At 41.0% G+C, this 21,588-nt stretch overlaps 1 protein-coding gene across 6 annotated transcripts in view; it reads right to left on the bottom strand.

Moving 5' to 3' along the window:
- CCPG1 (cell cycle progression 1) overlaps positions 1-21,588 on the bottom strand; it is a 57,009-nt gene that overhangs the window by 28,296 nt on the left and 7,125 nt on the right. The window contains exon 1 of one of the 6 annotated variants that reach the window (XM_036272856.1): positions 12,204-12,267. The exons of the other annotated variants lie outside the window; for them this stretch is intronic. The gene's annotated coding sequence lies outside the window, so the exon portion shown is untranslated. Of the gene's footprint in view, positions 1-12,203; positions 12,268-21,588 lie in introns of those variants that run through there. 6 annotated transcript variants of the gene reach the window in all.

Consider the following 21,588-nt stretch of genomic DNA (forward strand, 5'->3'; position numbering starts at 1 on the left):
ATAAACTGAAATAGTTATCAACATTTAAAAATTGGAGCTGTGGTTCAGTGGATAATCATCGCCCCATGGACTGAGGGGTCCTGGTTCAATTCCTGGTCAGGGTACATGCCCAGGTTTCAGGCTCGACCCCGGGTAGGGGGCAGGCAAGAGGCAGCCAATCAATGTTTCTCTCTCACATCAATGTTTCTATCACTCTCTCTAAAAAGAAAATAATAATAATAATAATAAAACATTTTTTTTAATTGAGAATCACAAAAATAAATTTTAGTTCCTTGATTTTTTTATTTTTTATTTTCACCTGAGGACATTTTTTGTTCAGATGGGAGAGAGGAAAAGAGAGGGAAACATCAATGTGAAAGGGACACATTGAATAGCTGCCTCCTGCACGACCAACCAGGGCCAGGGACAAACTGCAACCAAGGCACGTGACCTCAGTGGGAACTGAACATGGGTCTCTCTGGACCACAGGCCGATGTTCTAACCACTGAGCCAAACGGGCCAGGGCAGTTCCTCACTTTTTAAAAAAGAAGATATGATGACACTGGAAGGATTTCTTAAGAGAGAATGGAAAAGCATTATAGAACAAAAGCAAAGGCAGCACCTTACAATTTTCAAATGGCTATCATCAAAAAAATCAACAAATAACATGCTGGTGAGGATGTGGAGAAAAAGGAATGCTCATATGCTACCAGTGGGAATATAAATTTGTGCAGCCACTATGGAAATTAGTATGGAGGTTCTTTATAAAATAAAAAATAGAGCTGCCTTAAGAACCAGTAATATTGGTGGATTCCAAAATGGCAGCAGAGTGAATGGAAGCTACACAGACCATATCCCAGGACTAAACTGGAATTACAATTAAAATAAAGACAAATTGTCAGGAAAAACGAACAGAAAAGCAGCTGGAGAGAGAGGGCCCGCATAACCAGAGACAGAAAGAGGACACTAAGTCGAGCCTTGTAGGAACTGCGGAGGCCTGAGAGGGCAGGCTGGGAGCCCACCGACAGCAGCTTAGGGCTGTTGAGGTTGTGAGCAGCTCCCTTGTAGTTAAAATCCCAAGCCAGCTCAACAGCACAGAGGGCTGGGATAGGGCACTAAATTATCTATAGCCACTCACCTTGGGCTCCACCACAGGGAGGGCAGACTGGACTGGAACTGTGTGGAGAGACTCAAGAGCTGGGAGAGCTGGGAGGGCAATGGGAGTTTTGTCCTGAGTCACTCCCTCACAGAACAATAGCCTCTCACTCAAAGAGCCCCTTCCCAGAGCCCCAAGGAGAAGCAACAGCCCCTCCCTCAGGAATTCAACACCACCCTGGCAGACCACAGAAATGCAAATTGAGGCCCATTAACAGCCAGCAAGCATCTGCCCCACCCACTGGAAATCCTCTTACAATGAACACCTTAAGAATTTTTATTTTCCCCATCCAGCTGAGGGCTATAACCCAAGGCTCATCAAGTAACTGGGACTAACAGCCTCCAGGCAAAAAGCTCGAGAATAACTGAGCCTTTCCTGGGCTGGCAAATCTACCCAGGAAAGTAAGACTTGACAGTGGTGTTTAACGTCCATCCATAGACAACTGGATCAAGACAATGTGGTATATATATATATATATTCAATAGAATATTACTTGGCCATAAAAAAGGAATGAAATTGTGCCATTTCTGACATGAATGACCTAGAGGATATTATGCTAAGTGAATTTCACTTTTATATGTGTAATCAAAAAAAACAAAAACAAAAAAACAAAACAAGTGAATGAATAAACAAAACATAAACAGACCCATAGATACAAAGAACAAGCTGATGGCTGTCAAATGGAGGGGGTGGGATTAAAAAAATAAAATTTTTTTTAATGAAATAATTTAAAAGTCTATCAAAAATTATTGAGCCCTGGCTGATTTGCCTCAGTGGTTAGAACGTTGGAGGGCATGGGTTTGATTCCAGTCAAAGGTACTACCTGGGCTGCAAATTGGATCCCTGGCCCTGGTAGGGGTCATGCAGGAGGCAACCAATGTGTCTCTCTCACATCAATGTTTTTCTCTTCTCTCTCTCTCTCTCCCCACCTCGCTTCCTTCCTCCTTCCCTCCCTCCCTTCCACTCTATCTAAAAATCAATCAAAAAATATCCTGGGGTGAGGATTCACCAATAAATAATTTTTAAAAATTATCGAGTATTGCCCTGACCTGAGCAGTGGTTAGAGCATTGGCCCATGGGCCAAAGAGTTGTGGGTTTGAGTCCAGTCAAGGGCATGTACCTTGGTTGAGGTTTGGACCCTGGCCCTGGTCAGAGACATGTGAGAGGTGGCTAGTCAGTGTGTCTCTCTCACAGTGATTATTTCTCTTTCCCTCCCTCCCTATCTGAAAATCAATGGAAAAATAACCTCAGGTAAGAATTAAAAACAAAAATTATTGAGTATTATTTAAGATGAGAATCATCAGTTGAAAATATTACCACTTAGTAACTTATAAATTTATTATTTGATAAATATGTAAATGTTTAATGGTGTATTTCTTTTTCTTAATTTTTATTTATTGATTTGAGAGGGAGAGGGAGAGAGGATAGACAGGAGGGAGCGGGGGGAGAGAGAGAAATACCGATTTTTTTGTTGTTGTATTATAAGAACAGATGCATCTTTAAAAAAGCATATATTAAGATGAGGAAAAACGAAAGGGTACCTAGACCTGCGGGATGCAAGGAATCAGTGCAATATTCCGTGATAAAAATGAGCATATAACTTTAACCAGTATTGATGAAGGAGGAGTTAAAGGAGAAAGGTGGGGGGGGGGGGGGTTAGGAGAGATTGGAGAAGACAGAAAGATTTTTTTAAAAGAGAATTAGCCCTGGCCAGTTTGGCTAAGCGGTTAGAGCGTCGGCCCGAGGACCAGAGAGAGAGTCCCAGATTCAGTTCCCACTAAGGGCACATACCCCAGTTGCAGTTCATCCCCGGCTCCGAATTGGGGTTGTGCAGGTGGCAACCAGTTGATGTGTGCCTCTCAAATCAATGTTTCTCTCTCTTCCTCCCTCTCTCCTTCATGCTCTATCTGAAGATAAATGCAAAAAAAAAAAAAAAATGTCCTAGGGTGAGGATACAAAAAAAAAGAATAAAATAACCAACTATAGTGCAGGATAAATCCTGGTTTCTGGTAAAGTGACTGGGTAACTGGAAAAACCTTTCCCTATGGAACAAGAAGTAGATAGGACTTCGACATAAATAAAAGTGGATGAAGCCTAAAGAGTATTCTTTCTTCACCATATGAAAGCTTCTCTCCTTCCTTTTGCATACCCTCAGCTTCTAACCTCTTAGTCTCACTGCTCCTTCATCTCACCCCTAAGACTTAGATGCTTTATTTTCTTAATAACCTTTCAAAACTTCTGAGTTACCAGACCCAATCAGGGATATTTCATGTGTATATCCTCTACTCTTCTCTAGGTAATTTCCATTTAAACAGTTCTTCTAAACAGGTAGTTCCTAGCTTTTGCTCAGAATATGAAATAAACAAAAATAACATTTCTAAAGAAAGCCAAATACATTGCTAAACTGAGACAGCTTTAGCATATTTTAATTTCTCAAATCAAAATCAGCCCCTAATTTAATTTTTTATTTGTCTTGGAGGAAGGACAAGCCTGACATCTAGCCCAAATGAAAAAAATTCTTGCCCTGGCCGGTTTTGCTCAGCGGTCAGAGAGTCGGCCTGTGGTCCAGAGAGTCCCGGGTTCGGTTCCCGCTAAGGGCATGTATCTCGGTTGCAGTGTGTCCCCAGCCCCAGCTGGGGTCGTGTGGGTGGCAACCACTCGGTGTGTCTCTCTCACATCGATGTTTCTCTCTCTCTTCCTCCCTTTCTCCCTTCCGCTCTATCTAACGATAAGTGCAAAAATGTCCTTGGGTGAGGAAAAAAATAAATGAAGGAAGAAAGGAAGGGAAGGGAAGGGAAAGGAGGGGGAAGGGGGAAAAGGGAAGGGGGTAGGGAGCAGAGGAGGGGGACGGGGCGGGGGGAGGAGAGGGGGGAAGAAAGAAAGAAAAATTCTTACTGGCCTTAACACCAAAGTAACAATTTGGATATGTAAAATTCTGTCATATTAATGAAACATTTTAATTCAGCTGTTCTCAAAAAGTTAGGTGTGTGTCAATTAAAGCAAAATTTTAAAAGTAAATTTCTGAGCCCCACGCTAGAGGTACTGACTCTGAAAGCTGTCATTGTTGAGTGATCTTCCTAAAATGATAATCTCATGCCATTCCTTAAAAATGTTAAGCTTTTTAATAGTCTTCAGGATAATGCCAAAAGGCTTGGAGTATCTTTTAAGTTTTGTGTGTGTGTGTGTGTGTGTGTGTGTGTGTGTGTGTGTGTTTTCCTTTATTAATTTGAGAGGCAGAGGAAAGGAGAGGGAGAGAGAAAGAGAAATATCGACTGGCGGCTTCCTGCATGCTCCCCCACTGGGGATCAGGCCCACAACCTGGGCATGTGCCCTGACAGGGAATCAAACCAGTGACCTCTTTCTTGGTGCATGGGTCGAAGCTCAACCACTGAGCCATACCAGCCTGGCATATTTTTTAGTTTTATCCCTTATCTTCTCTCCAGCAAATCCCTTTTCCCTCAAATTTTTCAACTCCCTTAAAGGCTTGGCTTTCTGTTAACTCTGGGGGGCTTTGCATACTCCCCACCCACTTATCTCAACCCAAATCCTGTGCCCATTGCTTCCTATCTCAGCTAATGTACCTCCTCTTCTTTGTGAACCATTCCCTGACCTCAGCCCCAAAGACAAGCAGTTTCCCTAATATACTAAAAATAGAATGCTATGCTGCAATTGCTTATTTATCTGCCTGTTATATATTCCCAACACAGAGCACAGCGCTTGACACATATTAGGCACTCAATAAAGAAAGGTAAATGGATTTCTTGGGTGATGTGACCCAAGTCAAAATTCTGGAGGAATCCTGAGGTTCCTCTCCCATTATTTTGACCATAAGTAAATACATAAATCCCCCCCCCCTTTTTTTTTAATCCTCACTTGACATTTTTTCCATTTTTTGTTCAGATAGCATGGGAGGGAAAGAGAGGGAAACATTGACATGAAAGGGACACATCGAGTGGCTGCCTCCTGCACGACCCAACCAGGGCCAGGAACAAACTGCAACCAAGGTACATGCCCTTAGCGGGAACCGAACCAGGGTCTCTCTGGACCGTAGGCTGATGCTCTAACCGCTGAGCCAAACCAGCCAGGGTGATCCTTCCCCTCTTAAAGGCTTTACAAATAATAGTTACAGATCCTAAGACTTCAGTTTTTTTCTGACTAAAATTCACAGAAGACTTTTTTTTTTTTTTAATCCTCACCCGAGGACACTTTTTCATTTTTTGTTCAGGTAGAGTGGGAGGGAGAGAGAGGAAAAGAGAGAGAGAGAGAAACATCGACATGAAAGGGACACATCGAGTGGCTGCCACCCACACAACCAACCAGGGCCGGGGACAAACTGCAACCAAGGTACGTGCCCTTAGCGGGAACCGAACCCGGGTCTCTCTGTCACAGAAGACTTTTGAGGAAAGGAATAGAAAGTTCACTCTGGCTGCCTTAATGAGACAGTACTATGGGGAAGCAAAGTCAGAGCAGGAAGACTATCTGCAAAGCTACTACAATAATCCAGGTAAGAGATGATGGTGGTTCGGAGCAGGATGGCAGCAGTGAAGACAGTGAGAAGTGGGCAGACTATACATATATTTTGAAGGTAGAGCCAATAGTGCTTCCTGATGTTCTGAATAAGGAGTGTGAGGGATGACTCTTAGCCTAAGTAAATACAAGAATTGAGACAGGAATACTTCAAAAGCAGTAAGTTATTAAAGGAAAACTAGTAAATCAGTTTGGGGCATGTTAAATTTGAGATCACTATTATCACATCCAAGTGGAAACGAGTAGGCAGCTGGAAGCTGAATTTTGGGGAGAGTTATGAGCCAAAGATGTTATTTTATTTATTGGGGGGGGGGTTACCAAACCCGGGACTCTCTGGTCCACAGGCCAATGCTCCAACTGCTGAGCCAAACCGGCCAGGGCAAATGTTATTTTAAAACACTTTAGGTGGCAGTTGTCAAAACTAATAACACAGCAACAATATTAATTTTACCTATCAAGTGTAACCTAAGTAAATGTTACCTGACATGATGGTGCCCTTCATCATTCCTGGGTGTCTACATTTTACTATGGAAAAGGTAATGTTTCCATCACTGTATCTTCTAGAATTAGACATGAGGAAGAATAATAGGGGCATTATTCTCCCACATGTCTATAATTCCAATGAAAGCCAACCAACCAATGGGCTGTCAGCAAGGGTCCCTAAGGGCTGCTGCACTACAGATGTGATAAAAAATGAGAGTTCGTCTAGATAGCTTTCATGAACCTATTTCTATAATGCTTTTCAAAAGTTCTGAAAACTTCCATCTCCCCAAAAGGATATGAAAATGCCTACTTTAAACTAGACTTCATTTGAGAAAGAGAAGAGGATTCAGTATCTCAATTAATGAAAACTTTAAGATGCCCTTTCTACTCTTTTTGGGGGGCCAACAACAACTGTACAAAGGTATCGTCAATGAGCCTATCTTGATCTGGAACATAAACATTACATTCATTCATTTAACACACTTATCGCACACCTATGTGCCATGAACTATTTCAAGTGTTCCCTGAAGTTTATATTCTAGTAAAGGACAGTTTGACTCTAGTAAGATAAAACAAGCAGAATATGAAGTGTGCCAGGTGGCAAGCACTGAAGAGAAAAATAATGCAAGAGGAAAAACTGAATGCAGGGAGGGGGGTACTGGGACTGGCATTTTAAACAAGGTTGTTAAGAAAGGCCTCCAACCAACATATGACTATTTCTCCACAGCCTCACCAACATAGTAGCAACCATCTTTAACTCCTAATCATCTCGTGAGAACAAAAAAAGATCTTATTTTAATCTGCACTTCCCAGACGACTAAGTGAAATTGCACATCTTTTCCAATATTTACTGGCACTCCACATTTCCTTTTCTGTGAATTAGCTAATGTTCATGTGATCACTATCCTATTGGGTTGTCTTTATTGACTTGTAGAGGTTCTTTATTAAATTTGGTCATGAATGAATTCATTGTTATTCCTATTGCAAATATTTTCTTCTAGCATGTTTCAATTTTTAAAAAATTAGATGTTTTCTAATTTTAGGCAGTGAAATGTAGATAATGGAGAATAGAGAATAGGATGTCCTTTATAGCATGTATATTTTATATCTTTTCCTACTTCCAAGACTATAAAACTATTCTCCTATATTTTCTACTAACACTTTGAAAAAGTTATGCCTTGCCCGGCTGGTGTGGCTTGGTGTCTGAGCATCAACCCATGCACCAAGAGGTCGCCGGTTCAATTCCCAGTCAGGGCACATGCCCAGGATGTGAGCCAAATCCCCAGTGGGGGACATGCAGGAGGCGGCCCATCGATGTTCTCTCTCATTGATGTTTCTCTCTCTCTCTCTCTCTCTCTCTAAAAGTCAATAAAGAAAAAATAATTTCTTTCATAAAAAAAAAAAAGTTATGCCTTTTACACTTTGCTGTTTCATCTATGCATCTGGCTGTTTTCCCCTTTGGTGTAAGGTAGAGGTACAAATTATCCCGATTATTGACTATTCCATACTTTTTCTGATTTTTTTCGTGTTTTTTGTGTTTTTTTAAATCCTCACCTGAGGACATTTTTCTATGTATCTTCAGAAAGAGTGGTAGGGAGAAAGAGGGGGAGAGAGAGAAACATGGACGTGACAGGGACACACTGACTGGTTGCCTCCCACACAACCCTAACCAGGGCCGGGGACAAACTGCAACCGAGGTACGTGCCATTGACCAGACTCGAACCCACGACTCATTGGTCCGCAGGCCGACGCTCTACTGCTGAGCCAAATTGGCCAGGATCTTTTTCTGATTTTAACACATTGTTGACCGCTCACAGGTTAACTCATGTTTTCATGCCCAGACATTGTTGACCACTCAGGAGTTAATTCATGTTTGCACTTGCATTAGCTATTTTAATTTTTGAAACTTAGGGTAACATAGGATTATTGTATTTGTGACTCTTCACCCTGAGAGTGGAAGTTTGAAAAGCAGCACACCATTCTATATTCTCATGCGGACTCCTTTTCTTCCCGCTCCTTGGGAAGTATAAAGTGGTCTAAAAAAGTAGCATTCTTTCTGGTCAATTGTGCTTTATTCAATGCTTTCAACATGTACTGTAATTACAATAGACAAAATAAAATAAGATACAAAAAATTTCTACTTGAACTAGCTAGGGAATAGATTATCTGCTGTTTCAAATGAGTGCAGCCCAGATACCTAACACTTCTTCTGGTACTTCTAAAAGAGCTCCTTACACTGATTCACCTTTTAGGCTTTCAGGGCAACGAAAAGACCACGTTTTAGAAAAAATAGTCACTGGTATATATAAAAAAAAAAATCCCACTAGAACGTGTAAAGTATGTGTTTCAAAAGGAAAGTACAGCGAAACCAGATACATTTGCAAAACATGCTGCATACCATTACACATAGGTGATTGCTATACAGTATAACACACCAAAAAAAATTACTAAAACATATAATATGTATAAAATATAATATGTAGCAGATATGTACAAAGTTTCATTTAAATTCATCATGTATAAGTATACTGAAGTTTATTTAGATTGTTTCACTTTCATACTCAATTATGAAAAAATAGCCAGTGACTTGAGATAACTTCTGTGTAAAATTGCCAGTCAACAATGTGTTAAATGCCACTTTTGTCCTAGTATAAGGCCCCATACATTTATGAATCACTTTCTGTAGTCTCTATTCTGTTCCACTGATCTATATTCATGCATCAGTACAATGCTGTTTTAATTACTGTTACTCATCACATTTTTCACCTCTTTCCTTGGTCCCTCCCTAAACACACACAACCACCCTAAACACTTACATACAAGCAAAGATAAAACTGATTGCAGGTTACATACAATACCTATTTCCAAATACTTCTTCCCATTCAAAAGTCTCCCCTTGACCTTGAGAATAAGTATTCTGTACAAAAAGTCAAATTCCTTAGGGTGACATTCAAAAGCTTCCACTATCTGGCTCTAGTCTGGCTTGCAACTGATTACTTCCATACTTCTTAGTATAACTTAACTAATAGTGGCTTATATTACTTTTTCCCCTGAGTTACTTCACTAATTAGTATTAAGTTCAAAGCCTTCATAAAAAGCTCTAATTTCTTTTCTTTTTTTCCTTATCCTCACCCAAGGACATTTTTCCTTTTTTTTTTTTTTTTTTTTTTTTTAAGATAGAGTGGGAGGGAGAGAGAGGAAGAGAGAGAGAGAGAAATATCAACGTGAAAGGGACACATCAAGTGCCTGCCTCCCTCACAGCCCAACCAGGGCCGGGGACAAACTGCAACAGAAATACGTGCCCCTTAGCAGGAACTGAACCTGGGTCTCTCTGGACCACAGGCCAATGCTGTAACCGCTGAGCCAAATCAGCCAGGGCTCCAATTTCATTTTTAATGTCATTATATATAACAGCATAAAAATTTTTACTGACTTACTAGTCAGAAAAAGTCATACAACATATACTTATTTTATTATTTTAGAGAGAGTGGAAGGGAAGGAGAGAGATAGAGAAACATTAATATAAGAGAGATACATCAGTTAGCTGCCTCCCACACAACCCCGACCAGGGCCAAGGATTGAACCCGCAATCTAGGTAACGTGCCCTTGACTAGAATTACCCAAGAAAACTCAAGTTCTCGGGCCAGTGCTCTAACTACTAAGCCAAACTGGCCAGGGCCAACATAACACTTATTAAACTCTCATCTCTAGTTGCATCATTCTACTTATCTACAATAAAAGGCATGCAAGCATTTAATTCACTCAGATCAGGAACCAAAGGATCAAAACTACGAATGAGCTCCACCTCTAATTTCAGGTCTAGTACCATCCCTAAACTTGCCTGTTAAACTTACCATAATTATGGCCCTGGCCGGTTTGGCTCAGCGGTTAGAGAGTCGGCCTGCGGTACAGAGAGACCTGGGTTCAGTTCCCGCTAAGGGCATATACCTCGGTTGCAGTTTGTCCCTGGCCCTGGTTGGTGGTGTGGGTGGCAGCCACTCGATGTGTCCCTTTCACGTCGATGTTTCTCTCTCTCTCTCTTCCTCCTCTCTCCCTCCCACTCTATCTGAACAAAAGAATGGAAAAATGTCCTCGGGTGAAAAAAAAAAAAAACTTACCATAATTATGAATGTTTTTTTATATCCTCACCCAAGGATATGTCTATTGATCTTTAGAGAGGAAAGGGGAGGGGGAGAGAGAGAAAAAAACATCCATCTGTTGCTTCCCATGTATCCCCAACCAGGGATCGAACCCACAACCTAGGTATGTGCCCTGACTGGTAATAGAACCCGCAATCATTTTGGTGTACATGATGATGTTCCAACCAATGAAGCCACTCAGTGCTATGAATACCTTTAATCTTGCATATTTTCAACAAGGACTTAGGACCACTAAAATCACTACCTACCACAATGAATGGGTCAAAGTAGAAAAGCTTAAAAAATCCACTATTATTTAACAATTTCACCCACAGCTAGGTGTGGGGAGTAGTTGCTGACTCTTTTAGCTTATTATATTAAAAAGTCTCCAGTAGTAAGAAAGGAAAATCGGATGATGCTTAATGCCACATTCCCCCTATGGTGTGATCCCTATTACTACTGTACTCCCTTGCTTTAAAACAACTTCTTACCAAAGTCTAACAGAACTTATTAAACAAAAAGCCAGAAAAGCCAGGGTTGTTTTTCTTATATATAGAAAATTGAGACTCAGAAATGTTCCACTTCCTGCCATGGTATACAGCTACTTTTTTATTTTTTTAATTGATTTTAGAGAGAGAGGAAGGGAGAGGGAGAGACAGAAATATCGATGAAGGAGAACATCGATTGGCTGCCTCCTGCATGCCTCCCACTGGGGATTTAGCCCACAACCTGGGCATGTGCCCTGACTGGGAATCGAACTGGCAACCTCTTGGTGCATGGGTCGACGCTCAACCACTGAGGCACACCTGTTGGGCAGTACACAGCTAATTTAACAGCAAGGCAAGTATGAAAGTCTCCACTGGAGCTAGACTCTGCTCTATATCACTTCATCTTATTTTCTGCAGTCAAGATGATAAAACTCTTGTGTCTGTCAGAAGGCCAGCCCTTCCTAATATAACACTAAAGATGATCTCAACAAAGATTGTGAAGCCTAGTTCAGGTCTAGCCAAAGGCATTTTAGTTTCTTCAACTGTGTAACACAGACAACCCCCATGCCTTAATATTATCCCCAATCTAAAGTTTGCTTTGTTGTGATGGCACTAATCTCATTAACAAGTCATTAAAAAAGAGAGAGAGAGAGAGAGACCAGACCTACTGAACTCATTACCTTGTTCCTTGAAAGTGTTATTAAGCATATAATTCTATACATTTTCAAATATCTTCTTTAGAAAGACCATAAATAGAAATTTCTTTCTTTCTGATTTTAGTGTTAGAATAACAGCACTTTTCCTGAGCAATTAAGTGACTTAGGTCTCTGAAGAGTTTTCCCTCATAATACCTAACCTAAGTAAGAATATACAATCTCTGTACAATTTAAACTACTACTGTTACATGTCAATTATATCTTGATAAAACTGGGAAGAGGGGGCAGAAATACAAGACGGGTGAAACGGACTTTACTGAAATGATAAACACTGCAGCAACACACACACACACACACACACACACACACACACACACACACACAGACTACAGAACCTCATGAATGATATCTTCATTCTTGGTTCCATTTTGCAATTCCTACCTCTTGTTGTATTTTACCTACCGTTACATTGCTCCCACCCTTCTGGCAACAAGATAAATTCATTCATTGAACAAATATTTACTGAGCACCAACTACATGTTTTAAGCCATTTTATTTTAATTAACATCTTTTAGGGTCCAAAACAGATTTTAAGGATTAGGCAACATGCAAGATGAGCACGAACAACAGAAGTAAAATATGCAAATACAAGTGGGGAAGGCATTCCAGGCAAAATTAAGAGCATGAACAAAGCTAAGAAAAAACATGGGTGAAGTAAGTTCTCCTCAATGTAGGAATACAGTTTAGATTTGCAGCAAATTTTATTTAAACGCACCTGGAATGTGTCCTTCCAAACATTTGATGTAAGCATTGGGGTTAATAAGTTTTCTTTTCTTTTCTTTTTCTTATTGATGTTTAGAGAAAGAGAGGAAGGGAAAGGGAGAGAGACAGAAATATCAGTGAGAGAAAATATGAAGTGGCCACCTCCTGCACAACCCCAGTGGGGATCAGCCCACAACCTGGGCATGTGCCCTGACTGGAAATCAAACCAGTGACTTCTTGGTGCATGGGTCAATGCTCAACCACTGAGCCACACCGGCCGGGTTGTCAATGAGTTTTCTACCTTATTTTTTCCACTTAACTGTAACAATTTTTTAAATAGTTTATAAAAATTATTCAAAAATTATTTTAATGACCACATAATAGACTTATATTTATCATAGTTTATTTCCCTATTAGTGATGTTTAGGTTTTTCATTAAATACACACTGATGCAGGGGGGAAAAATCATCTAGAAGACTTACTAATAATTTGACACAAATTCACATTTCAAAAAATATTTTAGGAGATTCCAAAATGGCAGCAGAGTGAATGGAAGCTACACAGACCATCTCCCAGAACCAAACTGTAATTACAATTAAAATAAAGACAAATCGACAGGAAAAACAACCAGAAAAGCAGCTGGAGATTACCCATACAACCGGCAACAGAAAAGGACACTAAATCAAGCCTGGTAAGAACTGAGGAGGTGTGAGAAGGCAGGCGGGGATCCTACCAACAGCAGCTGTTTTAGCTATGAGCAGCTCCTTGGGGTTAAAACCCCAAGCCAGCTCCACAGCCCAGAATAATAATATAGAAACATTGAAAACCAACCAATTGGAAATGAAGAATGACGTGGCAGAAATAAAGACCACACTGGAATAACCAGCAGAGTAGAGAAAGCTGAGAACCAGATCAGTGAATTAGAGGACAAGGTAGAAAAAAATCACCCAATCAGAAAACCAAAAAGAAAAAACAATTAAAAAACAAGAAGACAAAAATAACTATATGGTATCACTTCACACCTGCCAGAATGGCTGCCATCAACAAATCATCAAACAAGTGCTGGCAAGGGTGTGGAGAAAAGAGGACTCTACTACACTGCTGGTGGGAATGCAAACAGGTGCAGCCACATAGAAAACAATATGGTGTTTCCTCAAAAAATTAAAAATGGAACTGCCATTTGACCCAGTGATCCCACTTCTAGGGAATATCCTAAGAAGCCTGAAACACCAATCAGAAACAATATATGCACCCCTACGTTCATAGCAGCACTATTTACAATTGCTAAGATCTGGAAACAGCCCAAGGATCCATCAATAGATGAGTGGATAAAAAAGCTGTGGTACATATATACAACTGAATACCATGCAGCAGTAAGAAAGAAAAATCTCTTATCCTTTGAGATGACTTGGAGGAACCTGGAGAGTATCATGCTAAGTAAAAGAAGCCAGTCAGAGACGGACAAATATCACAGGATCTCACTTATTTATGAAATATGATGAACAAAACAAGGTGATGAACAAAAACAACCCACACACATAGAGGACGGTGTCAATGGGGGAAATAGAAACGTCTGTTACAAACATAAAAAATGAATTAATTTTTAAAAATTGAAAAAACAAAAACAGGAAGACAGCTTGAGAACTATGAGACAATGTGAATCGTAACAACAGCTGCATGACAGGTGTTCCAGAAGAAAAAGAAAATGATCAAGAGTTAAGAGAATATATTTGAAGAAATAGTCACAGAAAACTTCCCTAGCTTGGTGAAGGAAAAAAGGCATACAAGTTCAAGAAGCAAGAAAGCCCCAAGTAAGAAGAACCCAAAGAACTTCCGGTCAAGATGGCAGCGTAGGTAAACACGGTATCGCGTCCTCCCACAACCACATCAAAGTTACAACTAAACTACAGAACTATCATTCAAAACTGCCTGAAATCACGCTGAATGGAAGTCCTACAACTACGGAATTAAAGAGGAATTAAAGAAGCAGCCACATAGAGACCAGTAGGAAGGGCGGAAGCAGACGGTCTGGTCCCACACCCACGTGTAGGGCATAAAAATCAGGTGGAGCCCTGGCCAGTTTGGCTCAGCGGTTAGAGCATCGGCCTGTGGTCCGGAGAGACCCGGGTTCAGTTCCCGCTAAGGGCGCGTACCTCGGTTGCAGTTTGTCCCCGGCCCTGGTCGGTCGTGCAGGTGGCAGCCACTCGGTTTGTCCCTTTCACATCGATGTTTCTCTCTCTCTCTCTGTTCCTCTCTCCCCCTCCCACTCAATCTGAACAAAAAGTGGGAAAAAAAATGTCCTCAGGTGAGGATAAAAAAAAAAAAAATCAGGAGGACACCTTGGCTGAGAAGGTCCTCCCTGAACACTGAGGGGTCCCCGTCCCACACCAGGCACCCAGCTCAGGGTTCCAGTGCCAGGAAGAGAAGCCCCATAACTTCTGGCTGGAAAAACCAGCGGGAAATGAGGCTCAGGGAGGCTGAGGCGGCTGGAGCCCCAGGCAGCTCCTCTTAAAGGGCCCGCACACGGACTTATCGGACTCTCTCCCTCTAAGCTTGGAGAGGAGGCAGCTCGAGGGGTGCCAGAGACATACAGGGAAGAACTGAGTGAGGTCTGGAGAGGGGGCTTTCTCCGGGACAAATGTGTTGTCAGAGGACTTTGTTCCTTTGGTGAGCCCTTCCCTGGGGCGGCAGACAGCCACCATATCTGGGACTCCAGCAACCTGGCTCACACTGTTTGCCTCGCCCTGGTGATTCCCTGAGGCCCCGCCCCACCCAACTTTCAGGCCCACCCAAGCTGTTGCCAGTTGCTTTACCATAGGATTGGCCTGTCTTGGATCCTGCTTCAGGTTTTCCTAAATTCTTTCAAACAAGTGGCATCTGGTCTCAGCTAGCCCCATACCGCTCGTTAAGTAATACACAGAAACAAACACAGGGAGGCAGCCAAAATGAGGAGACAAAGAAACAGGTCCCAAATGAAAGAACAGAACTAATCTCCAGGAAAAGAACTAAGCCAAATGGAGATAAGCAACCTAACAGATGCTGAGTTCAAAATACTGCTTATAAGGATGCTCAATGAATTTACTGAGGGCCTCAAGAGCATAAAAAAGGACCAGTCAGAAATGAAGGATGCACAGTCAGAAATGAAGGAGGCACTAACTGAAATAAAGAATAATTTACACAGATTCAATAGTAGAGAGGGTAAAACCAAGAAGCAAACCATCGATTTGGAACATAAGGAAGCAAAAAACACCCAATCAGAACAGCAAAAAGAGAAAAGAATCCAAAAAATGAGGATAGTGTAAAGAGCCTCTGGGACAACTTCAAGTGTGCCAACATTCACATCTTGGGGGTGCCAGAAGGAGAAGAGAGAGAACAAGAAATCGAAAACCTCTTTGAAACAATAATGGCAGAAAATTTCCCTAACTTGAGGGAAACAGACATACAAGTCCAGGAAGCACAGAGAGTCCCAAACAAGATGAAGCCCAAGAGGCCCACACCAAGACACATCATCATCAAAATGCAAAAGGTTCAAGACAAAGAATCTTTTTTTTTTTTTAATTTTTTATTCAGATAGAGCGGGAAGGAAAGAGAGGAAGAAAGAGAAACATCGCCCTGGCCAGTTTGGCTCAGCGGTTAGAGCGTTGGCCTGCGGTCCGGAGAGACCCGGGTTCGGTTCCCGCTAAGGGCACGTACTTAGGTTGCAGTTTGTCCCTGGCCCTGGTTGGTCGTGCGGGTGGCAGCCACTCGATGTGTCCCTTCACATCGATGTTTCTCTCTCTCTCTCCCTTCTTCTCTCTCCCTCCCACTCTATCTGTACAAAAAATGGAAAAATATCCTCGGGTGAGGGGAAAAAAAAAAAGAGAAACATCGATGTGAAAGGGACACATCGAGTGGCCGCCACCCGCACAACCCAACCAGGGCCGGGGACAAACTGCAGCCAAGGTACATGCCCTTAGCGGGAACCGAATCCGGTCTCTGTGGACCACAGGCTGATGCTCTAACCGCTGAGCCAAACCGGCCAGGGCCAAAGAGAGACTCTTAAAAGCAGCAAGAGAGCCCTGTCTTGTCAGCTGATTTCTCAAAAGAAACTTTGCAGGCCAGAAGGGAGTGGCAAGAAATATTCAGAATGATGAAAAGCAAGAACCTACAACCAAGATTACTCTATCCTGCAAGGCTGTCATTTAGAATCGATGGCCATATAAAGACTTTCCCAGACAAGAAAAAGCTAAAGGAGTTCATGACCACCAAACCGTTATTATATGAAATGTTGACGGGTCTTTTTGAAGAAAAAGATAAAATATATGAACAAACAACATGGCAATGAATATGTATCTATCGGCAATTGAATCTACAAACAAAATGAACATGCAGAACAGAAACAATCTCATAGATACAGAGAACATTTTGTTGGTTGCCGGATGGGAGGGGGGTTGGAGGGAATGGGTGAAAAATGTGAAGGGATTAAGAACAAATTGGTTGCTAGACTGACAAACCTCAAAGAGAAGGGGGTTGGGGGGTGGGAGGAAGTAAACCAAAGAACTTACATGCATAACCAACGGACGCAGACAACAGAGGGAAAAGGCAGGAGGGTGGCGGGAGTGGGGAGGAGGGGGTCAATGAGGGGGGAGGAGGGGGTCAATGAGGGGAAAATGAGGAACATCTGTAATACATTCAACAATGAAGATAAAAAAAAAAAAAAAAGAACCTAAAGAGGCACACACGAAGACACATAATTAAAATGCCAAAAATTAAAGACAAAGAGACAATCCTAAAGGAACCAAGAGATGAGCAACAGGTTACCTACAAAGGAACCCCCATAAGGCTATCAGCTGACTTCTCAACAGAAACACTACAGGCCAGAAGAGAATGGCATGAGGTAATCAAGGTCATGAAAAACAAGGATCTGAACCCAAGATTACTCTATCCAGCAAGGCTATCATTCGAAATAGAAAGTGAAATAAAGAGCTTCCCAGAGAAAAAAAGACTAAGGGAATATATTAGCACCAAACAAGCACTCCAAGAAATGTTAAAAGGACTGCTGTAATAAGCAGAAGAAATAGGAAGAGAAACATGACCACAATAAAATGGCAATAAGTACATATCAATAATAACCTTAAATGTAAATGGACTGAACATTCCAATCAAAAGACAGAGTAGCTGATTGCATAAGAAAGCATAACTTGCCATGGCCAGTTTGGCTCAATGGTTAGAGCACTGGCCCAGGGACCAAAGAGTCACAAGTTCGATTCTGGTCAAGGGCACATACCTAGGTTGAGGTTTGGTCCCCGGCCTTGGTCAGGGTCATGCAGGAGGCAACCAATCAATACGTCTCTCTCACACTGATGTTTCTCTATCTCTCTCCCCCACTCCCTCCCACTCTATCTGAAGATAAATAGAAAAAAAAATCCTCAGGTAAGGATATAAAAAACAAAAGAAAGAAAGAAAGCATGACTCATATACACGTGGTTCACAAGAGACCCACCTCACAACAAAAGATTCACATTGGTTGAAATTGAAGGGATGGAAAAAAAATCTTCCAAGCAAACAAAAAGAAAAAAGAACCTGGGGTAGCAATACTCATATCTGATAAAATAGACTAAAATCAAGGCCATAACTAGAGATAAAGAAGGCCACTACGTAATATCGAAAGGATCTATCCAACAGGAAAATATAACCTTGGTAAACATATGTATACCCAATATTGGAGCACCAAAATATATTACAAAACTTCTGGACTTCGCCCTGGCCGGTTTGGCTCAGCGGTTAGAGCATCGGCCTGCGGTCCCGAGAGACCCAGGTTCGGTTCCTGCAAACGGTACCTCGGTTGCAGTTTGTCCCCGGCCCTGGTTGGTCGTGTGGGTGGCAGCCACTCGATGTGTCCCTTCACATCGATGTTTCTCTCTCTCTGTTCCTCTCTCTCCCTCCCGCTCCATCTGAACAAAAAATGGAAAAATGTCCTCGGGTGAGGAAAAAAAAAACAAAAAAAAAACTTCTGGACTTCAAAGGAGAAATCTACAGCAATATAATCATAGCAGGAGACTTCAACACCCAGCTGACATCACTGGATAGATCCTGTACACAAAAAATTAACAAGGTTTACAGTGACTAAATGATGCTCTAGATCAAATAGATTTAATAGATATGTACAGAAATTTCACCCCAAAACTACAGGATTCACATTCTTTTCAAGTGCATGTGGGACATTCTCAAAGACCACATGTTAGGACACAAACTAAGTCTCTACAAGTTCAAGAAAACTGAAATGATATCAAGCATCTTCTCAGATCACAATGGCATGCAACTAGAAATCAATTACAACAAAAACATTTAAACACATGGAGGCTAAATAACAAGTAATTAAACAATGAATAGGTTACCAAGGAGATCAAGGAAGAAATGAAAAACTTCCTGGAAACCACTCTGGCCTGTTTGGCTCAGCGGTTAGAACGTCGGCCTGCGGTCCAGAGAGGGACCTGGGTTCGGTTCCCGCTAAGGGCACGTACCTCTGTTGCGGTTTGTCCCCAGGCCCTGGCTGGGTCGGGTGGGTGGCAACCACTCAATGTGTCCCTTTCACGTTGATGTTTCTCTCTCTCTCTCTCTTCCTCTCTCTCCCTCCTACTCTATCTGTACAAAAAATGAAAGGGTGTCCTCAGATGAGGATAAATAAGTAAATAAATTTTAACAACAACAACAAAAAAAACTTCCTGGAAACCAATGAAAATGAACACACCACAACACAAAATCTGTGGGACGGAGCAAAAGCAGTTCTGAGAGTGAACTGCTAATGTCTAATTGACTATCTAACCTCACAACTTAACTGAAAAGCAAACAAAAAGAAAAATCCAGAGCAAACAGAAGGAAAGAAATAATAAAGATCAGAGCAGAAATAAACGACTTAGACACTGAAAACAATTCAAAAGATCAATGAAACAAAGAGCTGGTTCTTTGAAAAGATAAACAAGATTGATGGACCCTTAGCTAGACTCACCAAAAAACAAAGAGGACCCAAATAAACAAAATCAGAAATGAAAGAGAAGTAACAACTTACTCCATAGAAATACAAAGGATCATTAACAAATACTAGAACAGGCCCTGGCCGGTTTGGCTCAGTGGTTGGTGCGTTTGCCTGTGGACCAGACAGTCCTGGGTTTGGTTCCGCTAGGGGCACGTACCAAAAAAAAACAAAACAAAACAAATACTACAAACAATTATACGCCAACAAATTGGACAATCTAAGCAAAGTGGACACATTTCCACAAACACACAGTCTCCCAGAACTGAACCAGGAAGATAGAAAACTTAAACAAACCAATAACAATGAAGGAAATTAACGATGTAATAAAAAATCTCCCAGCAAACAAAAGCCCAGGCCCAGGGGGTAGTTTTACCCAACAATAGAAGAGCTAAAACCCATTCTCCTCAAACTATTTGAAAAAATTCTAGATGAAGAAAGACTTCCAAACTCATTTTATGAGACCAGCATAATTATAATTCCAAAACCAGATAAAAACACTACAGAGAAAGAAAACTACAGGCCAATATCCCTGATGAACATAGATGCCAAAATCCTTAACAATACTAGCAAATCGTATCCACAAATACATCAAAAAAGTTATTCACCATGATCAAGTAGGATTCATCCCAAGGATGCAAGGCTGGTACAATATTCACAAATCAATAAATGTGATATACCTCATAAACAAAATGAAAGATAAAAACCATACGATCATATCAATAGACACTGAAAAAGCATTCAACAAAATCCAGCATCCATTTCTGATAAAAATGCTCAGCAATGTGGGAATAGAGGGATCATATCTTGACATAATAAAGGCCATATATGAAAAACCTATAGCCAACATCATACTCAAGGGGCAAAACTAAAAGCATTTCCCTTACGAACGGAAACAAGACAGGGATGCCCACTTTCATCACTCTTATTTAACATAGTACTGAAAGTCTTAGCCACAGCAATTAGACATGAAAAAAACATAAAAGGGATCCAAATTGGAAAGGAGGAAATGAAACGGTCATTATTTGCAGATGACATATTATACATAGAAAACCCTAATGACTCCATCAAAAATCTACTAGATTTAATAAATTAATTTGACAAAGTAGCAGGATACAAAATTAACATCAAAAAATTGATAGCATTCTTATACACGAATAATGAACTCACAAAACGGGAAACTAAAAAACAATCCCATTTACCATTGTGACAAAACAATTAAGGTACCTAGGAATAAATTTAACCAAAGAAATAAAGGACCTATTTGCAGGAAACTACAGGACATTGGAAAAAAAAATAGAGGAAGATATAAAAAAGTGGAAGCAGATACCTTGTGCATGGATTGGAAGAATTAACATCATTAAAATGTCCATACTACCCAAAGTAATCTATAGATTCAATGCAATCTCCATTAAAATACCAACGACATATTTCACAGAACTAGAACAAATACTTCAAAACTTTATATGGAACCAAAAGTGACCCCAAATAGCCACAGCTATCTTGAAAAAGAAGGGCAAAATAGAAGGGATCACAATACCGGATATAATCAAAATAGCCTGGTACTGACACAAGAACAGGCATATAGATCAACGGAATAAAACACAGAACCCGGAAATTGACCCAAGATTGTGCTCAATTAATATTTGACAAAGGTAGCCCTAGCCGATACGGCTCAGCGGTAAGAGCGTCGCCTATGGACCAGACAGTCCTGGGTTCAATTCCGGCCAAGGGCACGTACCTCAGTCACAATTCATCCCCGGCCGTACTTGGGGTTGTGCGGGTAGCAACCAATCAATGTGTCTCTCTCACATCAATGTTTCTCTCTCTCTCTCCCTCCCTCCCTCTAGCTCTATCTGAAGATTAATGTAAAAAAAGCATGCTTGGGTGAGGATCAAAAAAAATTTTTGACAAAGGTAGTAAGAGCATACAATGGAGTAAAGACAACCTCTTCAATAAATGGTGCTGGGAAAATTGGACAGCTACATGCAAAAAATGAAACTAGACCACCAACTTACACCATACACAAGAATAAGCTCAAAATGAATAAAAGACTTAAATGTGACTCGTAAATCCATAAAAATCCTAGAAGAAAATGTGGGTAACAAAATTTCAGACATCACAAGCAGCAGAATTTTCACTGATAACGCTTAAAGAGGCAAGAGAAACAAAGATAAGTAATACATGGGACTACATCAAACTAAAAAGCTTCTGTACATCAAAAGAAACAACCATCAAAATGGAAAGGGAACCCACTATATGGGAGAGCATAACTGCCAACAATACATCAGATAAGGGGTTAATTTCCAAAATATATAAGAATACGCATACAACTCAACAAAAGGATGACAAAGAACCCAATTGAAAAATGGGCATAGGACCTAAA

Source organism: Molossus molossus, unplaced genomic scaffold (assembly GCF_014108415.1).
Source record: "Molossus molossus isolate mMolMol1 unplaced genomic scaffold, mMolMol1.p scaffold_m16_p_1, whole genome shotgun sequence".
Taxonomy (NCBI): domain Eukaryota; kingdom Metazoa; phylum Chordata; class Mammalia; order Chiroptera; family Molossidae; genus Molossus; species Molossus molossus.